Source organism: Gopherus flavomarginatus (assembly GCF_025201925.1).
Source record: "Gopherus flavomarginatus isolate rGopFla2 chromosome 13 unlocalized genomic scaffold, rGopFla2.mat.asm SUPER_13_unloc_1, whole genome shotgun sequence".
In the NCBI taxonomy this organism is placed as follows: Eukaryota; Metazoa; Chordata; order Testudines; family Testudinidae; genus Gopherus; species Gopherus flavomarginatus.
This window is the reverse complement of record NW_026114609.1, coordinates 124,329-146,460: the sequence shown is the minus strand read 5'-3', so window position 1 is coordinate 146,460 and position 22,132 is coordinate 124,329. Positions and strand designations below refer to the sequence as shown.

The window sequence follows — 22,132 nt, the reverse complement described above, 5'->3', positions numbered from 1 at the left end:
GATGACCTGAGAAACACAGTGTCTGCCTTTTCCAAAGAAGTGCTTGGAGGGTCTTTTCTTATGTTACCATGTGGCCTAATGGATAAGACGTCTGAGGGTGCATCAGAAGATTGAGGGTTTGAGTCCCTTGGTGGGTGTGTTTCTGCAGTTTTACTATTGTGCTAAACGTCCTGCTTCCTTCAGGGCTGGAACCTCTTCTTCGCTGCTCAGGCCAATGCTCTGGCTTCAGCTAGAGCTAGAGCCCTGGAAAGGAGCTGGGGGTTGGGTGTCACAAAGGCTGGGACATGAGACCCAGGTGCTTCCAGTCTAGCCTTTGCCCTTCCTGACTTACCAAAGAAAGTGGGCGGCTGCCTGAGCTAGCATGTGCACCTGTCTCTGTGCTGGAGGGTACTTGCTACATAGCGTCTTAGGAGCCTGGGTGTTTCTCTGCTTCTTGCCAGCTTGGGAAAAGCCTCTTGGGGTAAAATCTCCTTTCCCACAGCAAAAGTGAGCACCTTGAGTGGGACCAGTCAGAGGCCACACCATGGGGGCTGGTCCTGACCCTGCTTTCCTACTATCTTCTGATGTTGGCCACAGAGCATCAGCAGCCACCCTGCATGCTGATGACCTTCAGTGGGTGTTTGGCATGGCAGGGAGCAGCCTGGCTGGGTGTTTTTGTGCCTGTCTGAAGGCCACACCTAGATATGGTCCTGCCCTCAGTTGCTCTGTGGCTTTTAAGCCTTCCCTTGGTGCTGTCAGCACCAGCTGCCCAGAGGTGTGTGGGGTCACTTTTACAGATGCCCCTTCCCTGGTACTGCTCTTGCTCAGCTGCACAGAGGAGTTTTCATCCCCAACCCCTGCTTAGCAGCCCTCTGGCACCATTCCTGAGGGCTGCCCTGCCTCACTTTCTTCCCACCATGTTGGGAAAGACAACTCTCATCATTAAAGGTCAGATGGGCCAACTAGGGGCAAGTAAGCCCCTTCTGTGTTTTCCTACTGCAGATCCCAAGGTCAGGAACTCACCTTGGGTGGAGGCACTGCTGTGCTCGCGGAGGGCAAGCCATCTCTGCACAAAGCATAATGACAGAGCTTGCCAAAGCCCAGGATTGAACCAGGGACCTTTAGATCTTCAGTCTAACACTCTCCCAACTGAGCTACTGGAACAGTAGCTGCCACCTCACCCTTGGCTCCAGGCTGTGAGAAATGCTCATTGCCTGGCTGCATGGGCGGATGTTGCTCCGTGCTCTGGAGAGTGTCTGTATTGGTCTTTCAACCCCTCGTCTTCAATGAGACAGTCTGGTAAGGTCCCAAGTGTCCCCTCCGGCCTGGCAGCTGACAGTCTGTGCACACATCAACCCCCCTGCCAGCCCCACAGGCAGCAGCAGCGCCAGACCCCCCCCAGCACCACAGGGGCACTCAATGCACTTCCTGTGGGGAAATGGCTCCTTAGTGTCCAGTTGCTAGAGTGAGAGTCAGGAGAGGGCAGTGTCTGGCTCACCTTGGGGGAGAGAAGAGACCTGATGAGTGCGAATCTCTCTCAGCCTCCCCCGCAATGCTGGTCAGTTGTATTGTCACTGTGACAGTCAGTGCTTCCCATCAGGGCCGGCCCTAGAGGAGTCCGGGACAAATCCCATGGAGTCACTGACTTAGCTCCTTTCACACACTAGAGAGAGGAGCAGAACCAGGGCTATGGCTGATCTATGGGGCACTAGGTGAGTGGCAGAGGCTACAGGCACTGAGAGTTTTCCTGACACCTCAGGGACACAGTGTGAGGTGGTGTCCCAGGGATCTCTATGAAAGGAGCAGAAGAGGATTTACTTGGGGTGGGGAGAGACTTGAGAGTGTCTCAGGGGGTTGTACACAGGGAATTGCCCGGATAAGATACTGGCTAAAACACAGGCCTCGCTGTGAGCAGGATTTGAACCTGCGCAGGGGAACCCTATTAGATTTTAACTCCAACACCTTAACCACTTAGCCATCAAAGCTGAAGTGTAAAAGTGCCTCAATGCCAGAGAAACTGGTAAAGAATCACAATGACCAGGTGTGAAGTCATCTGAACTACAGAATTCCCACCCCAAACCTGGCTCCCAAAGCACAGGGGGGATTTGGGTTTGTTCTCTTTGCTTAGCCATGTTCAGTCGCACAGAGAGCGCGTTTAAAAGTCTCCCCTCCCACAGAGCGGGAATAGGAAATGATTCTCAACTTGAAGCCTGATGTGAATGAGGATGTCTGGACCACAGGGCTAGGGACTGACCTTTGCTATAGAAACCAGTGACATATGGAACCAGGCTAAGGAAAATGTTGCCTGGAATCAATAACTCGATTAGCAGCAGTATTGTGCAGAGAAATGTCTCACAAGAGGAGACAGCACATTGGTGGTTTGGTAGCAGAAGTCACAGCTACAGCAGGGGAGGTCTAGCTTTAGTTTCTGGCCAACAGAGGAAGGAGTTTGATTATCTCCAAATTTCAGTAGAAAAATTCAGACCCAAACTGTGTGTGGTGGGAGTTTCTCTGGTTTCGTTTGTTTTTCTCATTTGAAATGTCCTTGATCATTTTTCTGGGAAAACTATTTGGACAACGCAAAGTAAGAGTTAGAACAATTACAAATCTCCATGGGAGTAAAGGGGGTCTCTCAGCACCAGGGGAGGGGTGGAGATTTTCATGGAAGGGAGTTGAGGAGATAAATGAGAGGCTTTTGCTCCAGCAAAGGGAGTGGCTTGGCAGTTTCATTTTTACCAAGTGAATCCCCCCGCACACACACACACTGCTTCCCTGCTGCTGCTGCCCCAGCTCAAATCTCACTGACACCCCCAGCATGTGACCTACAACTTCCTCCTGACAAAGCCCTTATCTATCAGAGACAAAATCCCCTCATCTGCCCCTTCTCCCAGCTCAGCCCTCTGCCCCCAGAGCCCAGGACAACCCAGACATAGCCATGCCGGGGGGTCGGGCTTAATCTTCAAGGTCGAGCGCAAAACCTTCAGCCGGGGACGTTTCGCTCCCTTCGCACCTCGGCCCAAGCGGCAAGGGAGAAACAGACGAGACACGCCGGCTGGAAGACACCTCTCTCCCACTTCTCTATAGCCTTCTGTGATGTTATTAATATGAACTGGGACCGTAGGGATCATTGTTGCCACCACTGTTATATATGTGCAGCAAATATTGTGCAAAGGTTGTCGTGTGAGGTGTCTATGAAAAGGTTATGATTTGCTGGTTATAATTATGCTGGCTGTATGTGTGTTCCATTTTTGTGTTTGAAGTTATGAATATGGGCTATGTACTTGTATCTCAAATGTATTTGATTCCAAGTAGCCTCAGTGTCATCAGCCCCCAACTCCTTCAGGAGTCCATAGCAAAGAGACCCACAATCCTGGACTCCCTGGGAGGTGCCTCCCATACTCCCCCCCAACCCAATGGCACATCAAGGATTAAAGTGGCAGCATCTAGTGTCAGTGGAGGTCGGTGGCTCAGGCCAGACACCTGAGCTGGGGACCCACCCCCATAGCACTGCTCGAGGGCCTGGGCCCGGAGTGTTCACAGCCCCTTCCTTACCCCTCCGAACCCAGCCAGGCTCCTCACCTGGAATAAAGCAGAAGCGACCATCAGCCTCGCTGCTGTCCAAGTCCCAGGCGCTGCTGTTGTCCCACAGGAAGCGGGCCGAGCTGCTGGGGCTGGGAGAGGGATCCTCCACCTCCTGCCCTGGGAAGGCTGGAAGGTCCCCACTGACCGCGCAGGGCGATGCCTCCTGCTGGAAATCGGGGCTGGACTCCTGGGGCAGCTGCTGCCCACACAACAAGCCCCGGAACCACCCTGCCCGGTTCCGCTCCTGGGCTGGGTCCTGCCTGCCCAGCTGCATCCTGGCCCAGCTCCATTTTGGCCTTGACAGTGCCTCTCCCACCTAGGCGCCTGCACCGGGAGCAGGTTTCCTCTTCGAGAAGGCTGGGCACTTCCACCTCCTGGCCCGGCCGAGAGCTCCTTCCCCACCATTGGGGACGGTGGGGCCGCTCCGCTCCTGGGGAAGATGGCAGCTGCTTCCCACAGGCTCTGGGGCCGCCTGCAGAGCCTTCTTCCTGAACATCCTCAGGTGCCTGGCCATCCTGGAACCGAGCGGTGAGCAGACGTGAGTCTGGGGTCAAGGCAGCCTCTCACTAACCAACTTGTTTGGTCTCTCCCCATCCCTGCTCCAGCCAGGGACTGCCTTATGAAAGGAGACTCAAAGAGCTTGGCTTGTTTAGCCTGGCCAAAAGAAGGCTGAGGGGGGATATGCTCGCACTATATAAATATTTCAAGGGGGTTAACGTTAGGGAGGGAGAGGAATTATTTAAGCTTAGTACTAATGTAGCCACGAGGACGAATGGGTATAAACTGGATATTAGGAAGTTTAGACTTGAAATTAGACGAAGGTTTCTGACCATTAGGGGAGTGAAGTTCTGGAATAGCCTTCCGAGGGAAGTAGTAGGGGCAAAAGACTTTCCTGGCTTTAAGACAAAGCTTGATAAGTATATGGAGGGGATGTTATGATAGGATCGTTAATTTGGGCAATTGATCTTGAATTACCCCCAGACAGGTCTGCTCAGTGGTCTGCGGGGAAATGTTGCATGCGATGGGTACTGAGTTGCTGCGGAGAACTCCTTCTTGGGTGCTGGCTGGTGACTCTTGCCCACATGCTCAGGGTTTAGCTGATCGCCATATTTGGGGTCGGGAAGGAATTTTCCTCCAGGGCGGATTGGCAGGTGCCCTGGAGGTTTTTCGCCTTCCCCTGCAGCGTGGGGCACGGGTCGCTTGCTGGTGGTGTCTCTGCAGCTTGAGGTCTTCAAACCATTTTTGAGGATTTCAATAACTCGGTCCTGGGATAGGAGTTGTATAAAATTGGATGGGTGGGGTTCTGTGGCCTGCCTTGTGCAGGAGGTCAGACTAGATGATCAGATTGGTCCCTTCTGACCTATGAGTCTATGAGTCTATGAGAGCAGCTCCTCCTCCCCCCCACAGGGGTGCAGGGAGTGCAAGCTACACACACTGGCAGGAGATCATTGCATGATCTGCTTCCCCTCAACCTTCCCCCTCATGATCCCTGGGGCTGCAAGAACCGGGGAGTCTCGTCCTTTTCAAGCACTGGGGTCAATCACAAAGACTACTGCTCACTTTGGACAAGCAGCTCCCTCCTGCCAGCCCAGGACACACTCACACTTCCTCCCACCCATCCCCCGCCCAGGCTAGAGAAGGAACAGAACCCAGGAGTCCAGACTTCTCCTAGGAAACCATTCCCCACTTCAAAGTCCCTAGACATAGCAAGGCCAGGGCCCCTTCGTTTCCCATTGATTTCCATGCTCAGCAGCTCACCGGGTCTGGCCCAGCTCAGAGACTCTCAGCCTGGGGAACAGTCTCTCACAAGGGAAGGGCTGGGAGCCCCTTGCTGGGATCTTGCAAAACACGCTGGAGACGGCTCTGGAGAAGCCCCTCCCCAGTCTGAGAGTGAGGGGCTCCTGGGGGCTGTTTGCAAATCTAATGTCCTTTGGGAGAGATTCTCTCCCCCTCTTTCTACCTCTCCCCAGACAGACAGGGGATGCCACCATGGAGCCCTAATGCCACTCACTTGCTCTGGTGATGAAGCGATGGATGGAAGATGTTCAATGTCATCCCTCGCCCTTCTCCTCACTCTCCAAGCCCAAGACAGGCTGGAGAGGAGGGTGGTGACCTGAGGAGTTACCCTGCCCAGCCAGCAGGCAGGGTGATGACACTGGGTGATCAGCTGCCTGTGAAAACAAGAGTCTGTCTTATTGCCAGGGAAAGGAGAAACTTGGCCAGCATCAGGGAGTGCAGAACATCACCCTAGTGCAGGGGTGACAGCACCTCCGGGATCCTGAAATCCCAGCACTTTACACACCTTCCTGGAGCCTCCCAATCCCCCTGGGCTGTTGGGACTGCACCCCCAACCCTACTGATGAGAAACAAGCCTGGGGAGGGGAAGCTACTGACTCAGGGTCACACCAAGTGTCAGAAGTATGGATGGGACCCAGCAGTCCTTCTTTCCAGGCCCCTTTGCTAGCCACTGCTGCACACTCCCTCTCACAGCAGGAAATTGCAAGCAGGCTCTCATGGCTGCTCCCCCTGCCTTTGAGAGGGAGTGTGCTCCACTGGAGACACTGGACCAGGGGACTGGGAGTCAGGACTCCTGAGTTCCATTGATGGGATTTCATACTTTCCCGCTATTGAAAAGTGCTGGGAGAATCTCCCAGACAACGCTGTTCTGACAGTGCTAATCAGCATCTGACCATTCAAGGGCAGAGCGCACTGCCCAGGAGGAGGAGGAGTGTTTGGCTCTTGGGTTTCACTTCATCCCAGTCTAGAGAGAGGGGCCCAGCCATGGAGTTTGTCTCAAGAAGACCAATTCTCCAGTTTGTTAAGGGCATTTTGAATTCCAGTCCTGTGATCCAAAGTGCTTGGTGTCATTTGCAAATTTTAGAAGCATGCTCTCCGCTCCATTTTCCAAATCAGTAATGAAAATATTGAATAGTACCAGACCCCGGACTGATCCCTGCCAGACCCAACAGGTACACCCTCTCTGTTGGACAGCCAGACATGAAGAAGGGCTCTTGGAGTCTGGGCTTTCAACCAGCTCTGCACCCACATCACACTGATTGCATCTAGACCACATTTCCCTCGTTTGCTTGTTAGACTGTCCTACGGGACTGTGTCAAAAGCCTTAGTAACACCGAGCTAGATCCCATCTACTGTTTACCCACCTCCACTAGGCCCGGAACCTTGCCGAAGAAGGAAAGAGGATTAGTTTGGAATGATTTGTTCCTGACAAATCCATGCTCACTAGTCCTAAGAACCAAACTATCCTGTTGGTGCTGCTGACAAACTGATAGTTTAAGAATGTACTCCAGTATCTCTCCAGCTATGGAAGTGAGGTGAGCTAGTAAGTCTCAGAGTTCTCTTTGTTCCCTTTTAAAGATAGGTCCTGTCTTGTTCAAGGGTGGGAAGATGTTCTTCTTCAGGGATCTCAGACGAGAACTGGAGCACAAAACCTGGTTTGTTAAGGCCACAAAAACAGAGGCAGGAATCTCTTCTCTCCTCCTGGCAAAGAACCCCAGGTACTTGAGAGATAGGGACACACACCCATGAATGGGCTTTAAAAAAGGCAGTGGTTAAAAAGTTTTGCCCCAACCATTTCTTGTTTCCACAGACTAGACATTTTAGCAAACTTTAGAATTCCTTGGTGCTAAACACCGTGAAACTCCCCTTTCTCCTTCACAGAGGGTTTTAACGCCCCTTATCTCACTCAGGCTAAGGAATGCCCAGAGTTTGAGAACTGTCCCTGTTCCCATTGGACAGAGGGGGAGGAGCCTGAGTTCCAGAGAAGGGAAGTGACCTACCCAAGGGCCTACACAGCAAGGCGGTGGCAGAGCCAGAAAGAGAAGCCACCGGTCCTGACTCCTGTTCTAACAACCAGGAAACCCCCACTCCCCAGAGGCAGGGATAGAGCTCAGGAATTGAGATAGTGGAGAAATTTAATTGAAACCATTTCTATCAGAAAATTCCATTCAGACTAAACCACTTTCTTTCTTGAAATCGAAATAAATGGGATGAAAGTTCTTTGCAAAAATATTTTGTTGCAAAACAAAAGCATCTCCTGTTTGTCAGAGTGTGTTAAATTGCCTCGTTGCACACAAAGAGGAGACACTTAGATTACAAACATGAGTTAAGATGTTTCACTCTGAGCTAAGTAGTTGCTGCTCTTAACAATTTCAAAATGAAAAAATACAAATAAAAGAGACTATTTCAGCTATTCTATTATGTCATAATCTGCTCAGAGTAAACGTGATAGGACACCTCATATTATGCACTACTCCTAGTGACACTCTCCAATGGATCCCCATCCTCCACCCACCGTGAGGTAGGTAGGAGCGGATCATTACTATCCCTACTTGAAAGAGGGAGAAGCTAAGGCTGAGAAAGGAGAATTAACTTGTTTTAGGTCACACAGCCAGCCAGTGGCAGAATTGGGAATAGGACCCCAAGAGCCCTGATTTTCAAAGTAACCATCAGATCTTGAATTGCAAACATTGACTGACTTGAGTAAAGTGCTCTCAAATGAGCTGCAGACCAACACTGCACAGTAATTATTCTGCAAGTATTTTAGGAGAACTGCAATGTTAGAGAGAATCATGAACTGCTCAGAGACTATTAATGCACCGAAGCAGCAGAATTAATCAAACATAATTGGTTCTGACTTATTTCCTTGGTCTTCAAAGAGAGCAACAAGGACCTGAGTCTCCTCCCTGTCAATAACCCCCTGCTCAGCCAATCAGGGTAGAGACTGAGAACAGGAGGCCGAGGGTTTTCACCAGAGAGCCCAAAGGATGGCCCAAGTCACCGGTGGGGATCACTGCCCGAGCACTATTTCAGCTCCACATTTCTGGGTGGACCTCCCACAGTGTGTGCTGCCGAGCACTCCCTCACAACACACACACACACACACACACACACACACACACACACAGCTCCTGGTGTTGGGAGGGGAACAACTGAAAGGACAAAAGAAGAAAGAGACAAAGAGAAAGGAGGGAGGGAGGGATGGAGGAAAAGGTGAAATAAAAAGGACAAACTCTAATGTCCCCAGTGATTCTAAAGGACAAAATCCCAGGTGCAGAATAAAATTCTGTGTCCTTAAACTTGTATTTTCCATGCCTAGATTTCAACTGTCAACAGAGAGATCAGACTGAACAGGTTTTAAACCTTGAGGAGGCTCTTACCTTCTAAACAGGGACATCTGTTTTCTAGTAAAATCACAAAAAGGGAAGGAGAAAACTCAAAAGAGGTTCCTCCTGGCGCTCACGTCCGTGAACATGAATACTCTCTCAGTCCTCAAAGAGAGACTTGGAGAAGGAGACTTGCTGATGCAAAGCCACAGGGGTCTCTGAGGTTTCCCCGGCCCTTCGCCCCTGTCCTGCCTGGCTGATGTTGCATCTTTCTGTGAGGTCACCACCTCCCCACCACCTTTGACCAATAGTTTGAGTTCCTGAAAAAGGCCTTTGTGATGTCACTGCCATACCCCTCCCTTGCTGTGATAATGTCCTGCCCCTGCCCAGGCACTTTGGAGGTTTGTGCTACTCCCTGTGGATCACCCCACTCAAGGAGCATTCGTTCTAGGAAGCAAGCTGGCTAGACAGTAGTACATCAGACGCTGCTCCCAGCGCTATACTCAGTTTTTCAGAAATTAGTCAACTTTATGGCCAGAAGAGACCATTAGAGCATCTAACCTGACCCCCTGCATATCGCAGGCCTCCTGTATGACACAATAGCTACTTTGGGGGCAAACACATTCCACAAACGCATCTAGTTTTCATTAGAAGACATCAGGAGATGGCAAATCCACCACTTTCCTTGGTAGCTTGTTCCTGTGGTGAATCATCCTCGCTGTTGCATATTTGTGTCTTATTTGTAATATGAATTTGTCCCTTTTCACCTTCCAGCCATTGGGTCTTGTTATGACTTTCTCTGCTAGACTAAAGAGCCCTTTCATACCCAATCTTTTCTCTCCATTAAGGCCCTTCAACACTTCAATGAAGTCACCTTTCAATCTTCTTTTGATAAGCTAAACAGGTTGAGCTCGTTCAATAGCTCACTAGAAGGCATTTTTCTCCAGCCCTCAGAACATTTGTTGGCTCTTTGCTCATCAGAATCCTGAACCCCAACTGGATGTGGTTCTTGTTCTTCTGCACAACATAGCTCCTAGAGAAGTGGGATCTGCAAATGCACATTCATATGATACCTTTGTTTAATTGATGAAAACATAAACTAGACACTAAGAGGATTGGAACTGATTTCAGCTGATGGACAGCTTCGCTAGGTTTTTATGCATTTGGACAGTGAAATGTTGAATGTTTACATTCATATCTAGCCCCCTCCCCCCCGTATAGTGGAGCTCCTGAACATAATGGAGAATGGAAATGAAAATGTTTTCCTTTTTTTAAAAAAAAGAAAGAAAGTTATAGAAGAACACTGGGGTTGAAGTGAGGACCGCATGAGCTGCAATCAAACACTCTACCACTGAGCTATACCCCCATGACAACAGGTGCATGGAATCGTGATCTCCAGGACTTTGAAGGACAAACCCTGCTTCATCGACGTCCTTTACCATTCCCAGACCACAGATGGTTTTAAAAATGGGGTTTTATTAAACTTCTTAAATGTGGTAAACACCACAACTTGCACACCCACCGATATAGCTTCTCCCACTGATATAGCTGCCACCTCTTGGGGAAGTGAATCAACTACACCCACAGGAAAGCTCCCTCCCCTCAGCATAGAGCAGTGGTTCTCAAACTATGAGTCAGGACCCCAAAGTGGGATGTGACCCTGTTTTAATGGGGTTGCCAGGGCTGGCATTAGACTTGTTGGTGCCTGAGGCTGAAGCCAAAAGTCTGAGTCCCACCGCCCAGGGCTGAATCCCTCAAGCTCTGGTTTTTGCCCTCCCACAACTGGGGCAGGGCTCAGGCTTTGTCTCCTCTGCCTCTGCTCAGTGTGGAGGGGCTTGGTCCCTCTTTCCAGGGCCATGTAGTAAGGTGTTTTTCAGCAGAAGGGGGTTGTAGTGAAAGGAAGTTTGAGAAACCCTGGCAAAGAGCCTCTGAATGTGTCTAGACTTGGCTCCCTGTGGCACCATGGGTAATCAGACACTGAAAATACAGCCATGCAGACACCACACACCAACCTTGCCTAGCAGGCAAGAATCAAACCTCCACAGAGAGATGCCTGCTGTTTTTTAACCCAGCTCCCTAAGCACTCAGCCACAACCACTTAACAAAGGTGCTTTTCTACACTGGTCTCACTGAAGGGTCATTTCCAATTGTTTGCTCAGACCAGCATTAGGGAAAATGGTGCCCTGGGCAAAACTTGTACTTTGGCACTTCCCTATTGCCCCTGAATGATCCCCACTCCCCCTTTACTGCTAGCTCCTGCACACCCAACCCTTGCACCTCCTTCACCCCTAATCTTGCCCCCTCCTGTTCCCCCTTTGTCCTTAACTCCCTGTGCCACCAGCCATTGCCCCTCTTCTGCAGCCCCTTCACATGGTTCCAGTGCTGGGGGCCCTGCACTTGTTCTCCCTTTCCCTGGGCTTTGGCATCACTAGCCCTGCTTAGCAAGTAGGGTTCAGTGGTTCCCAAAATGTGCGGCATGACTCCTAGGGGGACACAGAGGAATAATCTTGGGGGCACCTCAGGGCCTGAGCCAGCCCCCATGGAGGAAGCACCATTCAGCCTCACTCTGTCCCAGCTCTTCCCCAACCCCACCCTTATCCTGGGGCTTTGGCTTCCAGCTTGGCCTTGACCCCCTTACCCGTCTGCACCTCTCTCTCCAGCAAGCAACACCCCCACTCCCAGCCTCGGTTCTTGACCACGGCTTCCAAGGGTCCACAGCCATGGAAAAGAGGGCACAGTGTGAAATGTTTGGGGACCACTGGTTTAGGATGATGTCCTCAATCACTTCTACAAAGTCCAATAGAAGCTATTCCTCATCCACCCACCCCTCCATCAGGACAGACTAGGTATGTTTTGCTGCCCTTCACTCATACAGGAAAGATAATAACATTTCATTCCATTCAATCCTAAAGTGATTTGTAACCCACCACCAGCCAAAACTGGTCATTTTGGGAAAGCAGCTCCATGATGCTGCATACCTAGGCAGAGTAGGTGTATCTGTGCAAACATGGTCTGTTCCTGAAGTCTTTCCCCCAGCTCCTCACTAGATGTGAGGGGGGGAGCTCATTCAGCCCCCGCTTCCGCTTCCGCTTAGTATTTAAAAACTCCTTATTGTCCCTATCTCTCCTAGCCTTAGATTTCTTCTCCTGTCTCTTTCTTGACAGCTCAGATGAGGTGGCCAAATGGTTAAGGTGGTGGATTACTAATCCATTGTTCTCTGCATGCATGGGTTTGAATCCCATCCTTACCAAATGTGTTTAGTCTTCACCCTTCCTTTGTAGAAAACCATCTTCCCCCTTTGGTACAATAACAGATCAAACAATGTTTCTTCTTGCAAATAAAACCTGCTCAGAACTCCCTTCCTTTAAATAAAATGTCTAAATCCCAGTTTTCTTTAAAAAAAAATTCTCTAGTGGTGTATTTCTTAGTTTTTATCTCAAAAGGTAACATCCTCATCATCTCCCCCAAACACCCTGGGACCTGCCCAAATTATTAAAATACCCTCAACCCGAGCAAGGCCAGAGCAGTGAACCAGAGCTAGTGTCTAGGCCAAGCTGTTCTGAAGGAGGCAACTCAAACATTTTCTCCCTGCTTCTCTTGGCAAGGTCTGACTGAGAAAACTAAATTCCCCAAACTGAAAATTTTCTGCTGAAAAACCAATACTACTTTGTTTGGAGACTTTGATTTGAAAGTATTATTGTTATTATTCTCTTCTGATTTCTGAATCAGTTCAGTCTTTCTCCTCCAGGTGCGTTTCCAGCTGCTGAGTTGTGGAGGAGAGAGGCCAAGTCATGATGTCTTGTGGATAAGGGAGAAGCGGTGGATGTGATATACCTAGACTTTAGTAAGGCATTGGATACGGTCTCGCATGATATTCTTATAGATAAACTGAGAAAGTACAGTTTAGATGGGGCTACTATAAGGTGGGTGCATAACTGGCTCGATAACCATACTCAGAGAGTAGTTATTAATGGCTCCCAATCCTGCTGGAAAGGTATAACAAGTGGGGTTCCGCAGGTGTTTGTTTTGGGACCAGCTCTGTTCAATATCTTCATCAACGATTTAGATGTTGGCATAGAAAGTACGCTTATTACGTTTGCGGATGATACCAAACTGGGAGGGATTGCAACTGCTTTGGAGGACAAGGTCAAAATTCAAAATGATCTGGACAAATTGGAGAAATGGTCTGAGGTAAACAGGATGAAGTTCAATAAAGATAAATGCAAAGTGCTCCACTTAGGAAGGAACAATCAGTTTCACACATACAGAATGGGAAGAGACTGTCTAGGAAGGAGTATGGCAGAAAGAGATCTAGGGGTCATAGTGGACCACAAGCTTAATATGAGTCAACAGTGTGATACTGTTGCAAAAAAAGCAAACGTGATTCTGGGATGCATTAACAGGTGTGTTGTAAACAAGACACGAGAAGTCATTCTTCTGCATTACTGTGTGCTGGTTAGGCCTCAGCTGGAGTATTGTGTCCAGTTCTGGGCACCACATTTCAAGAAAGATGTGGACAAATTGGAGAGGTTCCAGAGAAGAGCAACAAGAATGATTAAAGGTCTTGAGAACATGACCTATGAAGGAAGGCTGAAGGAATTGGGTTTGTTTAGTTTGGAAAAGAGAAGACTGAGAGGAGACATGATAGCAGTTTTCAGGTATCTAAAAGGGTGTCATCAGGAGGAGGGAGAGAACTTGTTCACCTTAGCCTCCAGTGATAGAACAAGAAGCAATGGGCTTAAACTGCAGCAAGGGAGATTTAGGTTGGACATTAGGAAAAAGTTCCTAACTGTCAGGGTAGTTAAACACTGGAATAGATTGCCTAGGGAAGTTGTGAAATCTCCATCTCTGGAGGTATTTAAGAGTAGGTTAGATAAATATCTATTAGGGATGGTCTAGACAGTATTTGGTCCTGCCATGAGGGCAGGGGACTGGACTTGATGACCTCTCGAGGTCCCTTCCAGTCCTAGAGTCTATGAGTCTATAATGGCACAGCAGTGTGTGCGTTGTGGAAGCTAGTCTGAGGAAACTGGAATGCATCACTCAGGAAGAACAGAACTAGAGTGAGAGCCACATGTCAAGCAAGTAGTTGTGGCCAAGTGGCCCAGGTGATGGGCCACAAATCCATTGTGGTCTCCCTGCACACGTTCAATTCCTGCTAACTACAGAGGAAGTTGTGGTCCTTTAATTTCAATGGAGCTAGGTCTTGTCTCACTCTCATGCTAGGCCTACACTAATAGGTGATGTGGCTTTAGTTAAAGTGTTTTAATTGAACAGCTGTTGCATGTCCATCCTGTGTCACCAGAGCACATCCATGCTAGCATCTCTTGGATGGCCACAGAGAGCAGTGCATTGTGGTAGCTATCCCACTGTGCAACTGGCTGCAGGGTGCTTTGGGAAGGGTTTGCAATGCCTCACAGGCTGGTACAGCATCACATGATACAGTTTTCTATCCCATTGTTCCGTGGGCATCCTACTAGATTGCCAGCTGCTTTTCAACTGCAATGTGCGTGGTGGGGTAGAGAGCATGTGTGTGTGGGGAGGAGAGACAGTCTGTGTGTTGCGGAAGAGTGAGTGTGTCGGCACACTGTCTCTAAGTTTAGACAGCTGCTGGAAGCAACCAGTCCTGAGGCAGGGGACAGCCCCGACATCAGCCCCCCTTCTCTCACTGGCTCAGCTCAGCACAGCCCAGCACTCTCTGTCACACACACACACATACACGTACACGCTGCTGCCTGCTTAGCTCTGTGTCGGGGTGCTGGAACAGGGGGGTTAGAGGGCCATGGCCCCACCACTCTTTATTGGCTGTTAGGACAAATGATGGAGGGGAGGGGAAAGGGTACAGTCTTGGGGAAGAGGCGTTCTGTGGGTGTGGCCTTGAGGGGAGAGATGCTGTGAGTGGGGGTCCTTAAGGAAGGAGTGTCATGGGGGTGCCACAGTTCGGATAACAGTGCCCCCCCACTGTAAGGAAGCTTCTGCCACCCCTGCTCTGTGTTCGCAGAGCAGGAGAGAGCAGCATCCACGGTAGTGATTTGCTCCCCGGGGCTCCGGCAAAGGGGCTTGGGAGGTGATTTAAAGGGCCCAGGGCTCCGACCGCAGCAGGGAGCCATGGACCCTTTAAATCACCAGCCTGGGGAAGATGGGCCGGACTGGCACAGCGTACTGGCTCTTGCCAGTACCCCATACGGTAACATACCGGCTTACTTTCACCTCTGGAAGGTCCTCACATGGATCAAAAGCTAGTTAAAAGATAGGAAACAAAGGGTAGGACTAAATGGTCAGCTTTCAAGATGGAAACAAGTATCTAGTGGTGTCTGTACTGGGACCAGAACTAGTCAACATATTAATCAATGATCTGCTGAACAGTGAGATGACAAACTTTGCAGATGATCCAAAACTACTGGCTTGCTTCCTAGAATGAACGGTCTTTGAGTGGGGTGATCCACAGGGAGTAGCTCAAACCTCCAAAGTGCCTGGCCAGGGGCAGGACATTAGCACAGCAAGGGAGGGGTATGGCAGTGACATCACAAAAGCCTTTTGCAGGAGCTAAGACTATTGGTCAAAGGTGGTGGGGAGGTGATGACCTCACAGAGAGATGCTGACATCAGCCAGGCAGGAGAGGCGGCGAGGGGCCAAGGAAACCTCAGAGACCCCTGTGGCTTTGCTTCAGGAAGTCTCCTTCTCCAGGTCTCTCTTTGAGGACTGAGAGAGTATTCGGGTTCATGTATGTGAGCGCCAGGAGGAAACTCTTTCAAGTTTTCTCCTTCCCTTTGCCTGATTTTACTAGAAAACAGCCATTCCTGTTCAGAAGGTAAGAGCCTCCTCGAGGTTTGAAACCTGTTCAGTATGATCCATATGGTGACAGTTGAATTCTAGGCATGGAAAACATGAGCTTAAGGAGGCTGAATTTTATTCCACACCTGAGATTTTGTCCCTTAGACTCACTGGGGACATTAGGGTTTGTCCTTTTTGTTTCACCTTTTCCTCCATCCATCCCTTCCTCCTTTCTCTTTGTCTCTTGCTTCTTTTGTCCTTTCACCTGTTCCCCTCCCAACACCAAGTGAGGGGTGCGTGTGTGTGTGTGTGTGTGTGTGTGTTGCGAGGGAGTGCTCTGTAGCTCCCACTCTGGGAGGTCCACCCAAAAATGTGCGGCTGAGATAGTGCTCGGGCAGTGATCCCCACCAGTAACCTGAGCCATCCTTTGGCCTCTGGTGAGAACCCTCAGCCTCCCATCCTCAGGCTCTACCCTGACTGGCTGAGCAGGGGGTTATTGACAAGGAGGAGACTCAGGTCCTTTTTCTTCTCTTTTACGACCAAGTAAATAAGTCATAACCAGTCATATGTTTGAAGAATTTTGCTGCTTCTCTGCATTAATGGTTTCTGAGCAGTTCCTGATTCTTTCTAACATTGCAGTTCTCCTCAAATACTTGCTGAATAATTACTGTGCACTGTTGTTGGTCTGCAGCTCATGTGAGAGCACTTTACTCAGGTCATTCCATGTATGAAATTCAAGATCTGATGGTTAGTTTCAAAATCAAGGCTCTTGAGTCCTTTTCCCAACTCTGCCACTGACTGGCTGTGTGACCTAAGACAAGTCAATTCTCCTTTCTCAGCCTTAGCTTCTCCCTCTTTCAAGTAGGGATAATAATGATCCAGTCTTACCTACCTCAACACACACACTGTCTCTCCCCGCACACAAACAGTCTCCATACTGCAGTTGAAAGGCAGCTGGCAATCTAGTGGATGCCCGTGGAACAATGGGATAGAGAAACCTGCATCACTGAAAGTACAGCCATGAAGACACCACACACCAGCCTTTCCAGCTTGCAAAAATCAACCCTCCACAGAAAGACCCCTATGGTGTCATACTCCAGCTCCCTAAGCCCTCAGCCACAACCACTTAACACATGGGCCTTTCTACACTCTGGTTCTGTTCTCACTGAAGGGTCATTTCCAACTGTTTGCTCAGACCAGCTTCGCCAGCAAACTCACTGCTGTGCAGCTCTGTACATGTGGCCATGGCTGAACACCAAGAATTCCTGCCTATTTCCCTACTGGCTGGATCATGGTTAGAGCGTGTTTGTGGTTAATGATGTCGCTGTAGATTGTTCGTTTCCTGCCTTGGGAATTCAGACAGTCCCTTTCCCAACATATCTCCAGCACATCAGACCCTGGCTGGGTCTCCTGCGCAGTGGAAAACATCCCTTGTTTGGTGCTGCCAAGGGGAACGTGCAGAGCTGAGATGTCCCTCAGCTTGGATCAAAGGGGGATGTTGGATGGAATTTATCACACAACACTCCCTGCTCCCCAGAGCCCCACGGGGAGAATCCAGAGAAGGGGGAGTCATTTCTCCCCTGCACTCCCAGAAGAGCTGCTAGGACTCCTTCCTGCCAGCTACTCACCCCTGGATTCCTCCTCAGCTCCTGGGATCTTTCTGCTCCAAAGGCTCCAGAGGCCTGGGGTGGGGAAGGCGTCACTGCACAATCTGAAACACAAGGGAGGTTTCTGTAATTGAAGAAAGGAGCAGAAAATGGAGACAAAAGAAACAGAGAGGAAATGCCTCATCTCTCTCCCCTCCCCCTCCCAGCAAGAAATGTTCTCAGGGACCAGCATGGGGGAAATGGTGTCCTGGGCAAAATTTGTACTTTGGCACTTCCCTACTGCCCCTGGACGATCCCCTCCCCCTTTCTCCCCAGCTCCTGCACTCCCAACCCTTGTGCCTCCTTCACTCCTATCTCCTGCCCCTTCTGTACCCTAACCCCTACGCTGTGTCCCCTTTGCCCTTAACTCCCACACTCCCCTCCTGTGCTACCAGCCACTGCCCCTATCCTGCACCCCCTTCACCCTAAACCCTGCACCACCTCCTGCACCCACGTGGGGACAGTGACCTGTGTGCATGGAGCAGCTGGCATTGCTACCCACTCTTCCCTGGAACGCTGCTCCTCCAGGCACCCCTGAGGGCTGCGGGGGTGGGGTGGGGGGCAAGAAGCAACATCACCTGAGTTCCCTGCATCCGGGTCACTTTCCTCAGCCAGGCTGCATAAGGGGAGGGCAGAGAGCAGCAGCTTCTGATGCTCCCCTCACAGCACAGCCCAGGTGGGGAAAGTGACCAGGATGCATGGAGCACATAGTGTTGCTCCTCGCTCCCCACAACCCCCTATGGGGCCACGGAGGAGCATTGGGGCAGGGGAGAGCAGTGAGCACCTTAGCACTGGCACACAGTGCCCTTTGACCCCCTGGAGCCCTGGGCAGCTGCCGGGGGGCCCCACTCCTAAGGCCAGCCAGGCTCCCCAGCACAAACAAGAACACAGAGAGACTGGCCACACACTGAGCAGTGGTAGCCTGGGCAGCACATAATGGAGGCTCGGGGGGGCTCAGCCTCCCCAAACCTTGTGTCACCAAGGGGCAGTGGAGCCCATGACTAGGGGCCCTGGAGAAATTAGGTCCCCCTGGAAAAGTCTCCCCCATGTCAGCCCCAGGGCAGGAGGAGCTCTCACTCCGTGCTATGGCCCGGGGGCTGCAGCAGGGGCACAGAGCTTCTCTGGTCTTGGGGCCACAGCGGGGCAGGGGTAAAGGAGTGACAGGTGGGGCTAGTGGGGGAAGTGGTGGAACAGAGGTGACATAGTGGATGGGGCCGTGGGTGGAAGGTGTGGCAGGGGGCAGAGCCACAGACAGAAGTGAGGGGGCCTAGTTCCAGTGCTGGGGCCCCTGCATTTGTTCTCCCTTTCCCTGGGCTTTGGCATCACTAGCCCCTGCTTATCGTGTAGGGTTCAGTGGTCCCCAAAATGTGGGGCATGACTCCTAGGGGAACAAAGAGGAAGATTCATAGGGGCACCTCAGGGGCTGAGCCAGCCCCCATGGAGGGAGCACCAGTCAGCCCAACTCTGTCCCAGCTCTTTTCCAACCCCACCCTCAGCCTGGGCCCCTGACTGCCAGCTTGGCCTCGACCCCCTTGCCCCTGTCTGCACCCCTTTCTTCAGCAAGCAACACCTTACTCCCAGCCCCAGTTTTCAACTGAAGCTCCGAGGGCCCACAGCCATGGATAAGAGGGCACAGTGTGAAATGTTTGAGGACCACTGCTTTAGGGTGACGTTCTGAATCACTTCTATGCAGTCCAATAAATGCTATTCCTCACCCATCAGGACCGACTAAGTATGTTCTGCTGCCCTTCACTCATGCAGGAAGGATAATAACATTTCATACCACTCAGTGCTAAAGTGATTTGTAACCCGCCACCAGCTAAAAATGGTCATTTTGGGGAAGCGGCCCCATGATGCTGCATACCTAGGCAGAGTAGGTGTGTCTATGCAAACATAGTCTGTTCCTGAAGCCTTTCCCACAGCTGGTCAGTACGTGTGAGTGGGGAGCTCATTCAGCCCCTGCTTCCGCTTAGTATTTAAGAACACCTTAGTGTCCCTATCTCTGCTGGTCTTAGATTTCTCGTCCTGTCCATTTCCTGACACCTCAGATGAGGTGGCCGAGTGGTTAAGGCGATGGACTGCTAATCCATTGTGCTTTGCACGCATGGGTTCGAATCCCGTCCTCATCGGATGCATTTAGTCTTTGCTCTTCCTTTCTAGACAACCATCTCCCCCTTTGGTACAATGACAGATCAAACAATGTTGCTTCTTGCAAAGAAAACCCTGCTCAGAAACTCCCTTCCTTTAAATAAAATGTCTAAGTATCAGATTTCTAAAAAAAATTCTCTAGTCCTGTATGTCTTAGTTTTATCTCAAAAGGTAACAGCCTCATAATCTCCCCCAAACACCCTGAGACCTCCCCAAATTATTAAAATACCCCAGTTCTCAGCAAGGCCATGACAGTGACCCAAAGCTAGAGTGTCTAGGCTAAGCTGTTCTGAAGGAGGCAACTCAAACATTTTCTCCCTGCTTCCCTTGGCAAGGTCTGACTGGGAAAACAAAATTCCCCAAACTGAAAATTTTCAGCTGAAAAAACCAGTACTAGCTATTTGGGGACTTTGGTTTGAATGTATTCTTATTATTCTCTTCTGATTTATGAATCAGTTTTGTCATCCAGGTGTGTTTCCAGCTATTGATTTGTGGGGGAGAGATGCCAAGTCATGATGTCTCTTCCCCCCTTTCATAGTTTCTTCCAACTTTCTAGAAAGCTCCTTTGCTATGATGTGAGTCAAGCAATGTCCATTGTTGCTGTGTTATCTCGGCAAAGTCTGCATTGTACACGGTTCCTGGGATAGTCCTTGGGACTGTAGCCACCTTTAATAGGCCAGCAGTGAGTTTGGCTCCTCCCTTGTCGCCCCTGATAGGCTGGTGGGGGGCATTTCCCAACTTTATAACATATTTCTGTAATGCACACAGAGCAAACTTCATAACTTCCCAAACCAATGTGAGCACATGGAATGCAAGAAGACATTAAGGTTCAACAGATGAACAGTTCAAGATTTTTAAAATGATCCCTCACCAGGCAGACTTTGTTGAAAATGTATCATCACTATATGAGAGTGGTGAATATGGGGCTTGCAGGGTGCTGCTTTAAGCACAGCGTGCCACACCTGGGCTTCCATTGCAATGGGAACGTGCCCTTAGAATCCATCTCTCCCGGGATAAAGATGGCAGCATGGCTGACCTGGGTCATCTGACTTGGGCTCATGGAGCTAAAGCTGAGAGGCTAAAAACAGTGGTGCAGATATTTGTGTTCACACTGAAGCCTGGGTTCAGAAACCCTCACCCCTTGTGGGGTCTCAGAGCTTGGCTTCGAGTCCATATGTCTGCACTGTAATTTTATAGTCTTGCAGTCCAAGTCCCATAACCCTGAGTCAGCTGACGTGGGCTTTGAGACAGGTGACCGGGGTGTTTTAATCATAGTGTAGACATAACACTAGGATAGGTCTAGGAGCCCAGAAGGTTGGGAGGGAGTTTAGCAAGTGCAAATGGTAAAACCGCAGGGAAGTATCACCCTGGACTCATGGCTGTTCTCCATTCGTCTGTCTGCTTTTGAGGCAGGGATAATAACTGCCAGTGGTGCCCTGTTGAGTGGCTTTTGGGGCACCTGCTCTTGGCTGTTGTCAGAAGGACCTTTGGTCTAGCCCAGTGTGGGTTTTCTTATGGTTTAAATTACACACAAAGGCACTGATAACAGAGTTACTGAACGTTTGGGAGTTAGGAGCTGGTAGGTCAGTGGTCCAGTCCCCTCATGGATGACCCTCTCTCTCTGGGACAGGGGCAGGTCTGAGCTCTCACACCAAATGCTCATTGTGGCTGCCAGAATCTGTGGGCAGCTCACCTAGTTTATGCTAACGGTTGAGTCCTGCTTTGTGCCCAGCGTCTGAGAATGAAAATCCTAAACCACCCTATGAAATAATGAATGCAGCAGGATGTGCTATTGTCCCTGCCCCAAAGCAGGCAGACGAATGGAGAAATGCCCATTGAGTCCAGGGTAGCACTTCATTGCGGTTTTACCTTTTTTGCTTGCTAAAACTCCCTCCCAACTTTGAGGGGTCCCAGAGCCCAGTATTGAGCCTGAGCTGAGACATCTACACTGCAAATTTACCACTCCACGGCCAAAGCCTCGGGAGCCTGAGCTGGAATGGGGCAGCCCTGGGTGTTTCATTGCAGCGTGGACATAGCGTAGTATTATGTCTGCACTGTCATAAACACACCCAAGTCACTATTCTCAAACCCTGGGTCAGTTGATTCAGGCTTGTGGGGCTTGTGCTGCTGGGTTATAAAATTACAGTGTAGACACTTGGGCTTGAACCCAGCCTCCGAGACCCCACAAGGGGTGAGGGTCTCCGAACCTGGGCGCCAGTCTGAGCCTAAATGTCTGCACTGCAGTTTTTAGCCTCACAACCTGAGCCCCAGGAGTCTAAGTCAGATGATCCAGGCCAGCCGGGCCACACTGCTTTTATCACGTTATAGATGCCCTCTCAGGGTATGTCTACATTGCAATGTAAGCCCAGGGTTAGCAGAAGTCATGTCAGCAGCCCCAACGCATAAACATAAACCAAGAGGAAAAGACCCACCCCCCAAATAAGCTGGGCAGTGTCCTTCTCCCTACGGTTCATAAGTCCAGCAACCAAAAGTCCTTTAACATGAGCCATCCCCTCTCTGCACCCCACTCACAGCTGTTGTCCTTAGTCAGTGCAAGCCCAGAGGTGCCTCTGTAGAGTTCACCTGCCACCCTGGGTGGAAAAGGGGGAAAATAAGAAGGCACTATTCTCACTATGTTGTCTAGGGACTCACTCATCCCTCCACAGCCACTCTGTCCTAAAACTGATCTAATCCCTTAAATTTTAGTATTAGGACCCAGGCACTGGCCCATTTGGCTTTTAGAACAAAACTGTCCCCTGCTTAGCAAGTGCTATTGAACTGAGGCGTGAGTCCCTCAGTCGGGGTCTGCCGAGCACAGTTGTGCGCCCCAATTTACATACAAGGATAACAAGCTTTATTTCTCCTGCCCCATAACAAGGA

At 50.3% G+C, this 22,132-nt stretch overlaps 3 non-coding genes across 3 annotated transcripts; 2 read left to right on the top strand and 1 right to left on the bottom strand.

Moving 5' to 3' along the window:
- Positions 1-1,882: 1,882 nt before the first annotated feature.
- TRNAL-UAA (transfer RNA leucine (anticodon UAA)) lies at positions 1,883-1,964 on the bottom strand. The gene has a single exon. It is a non-coding gene; the product is annotated as a tRNA-Leu (tRNA).
- Positions 1,965-11,852: 9,888 nt separating this feature from the next.
- TRNAS-ACU (transfer RNA serine (anticodon ACU)) lies at positions 11,853-11,934 on the top strand. Its single transcript has one exon. It is a non-coding gene; the product is annotated as a tRNA-Ser (tRNA).
- A 7,217-nt stretch (positions 11,935-19,151) lies between these two features.
- On the top strand, positions 19,152-19,233 carry TRNAS-GCU (transfer RNA serine (anticodon GCU)). Its single transcript has one exon. It is a non-coding gene; the product is annotated as a tRNA-Ser (tRNA).
- Positions 19,234-22,132: the final 2,899 nt, after the last annotated feature.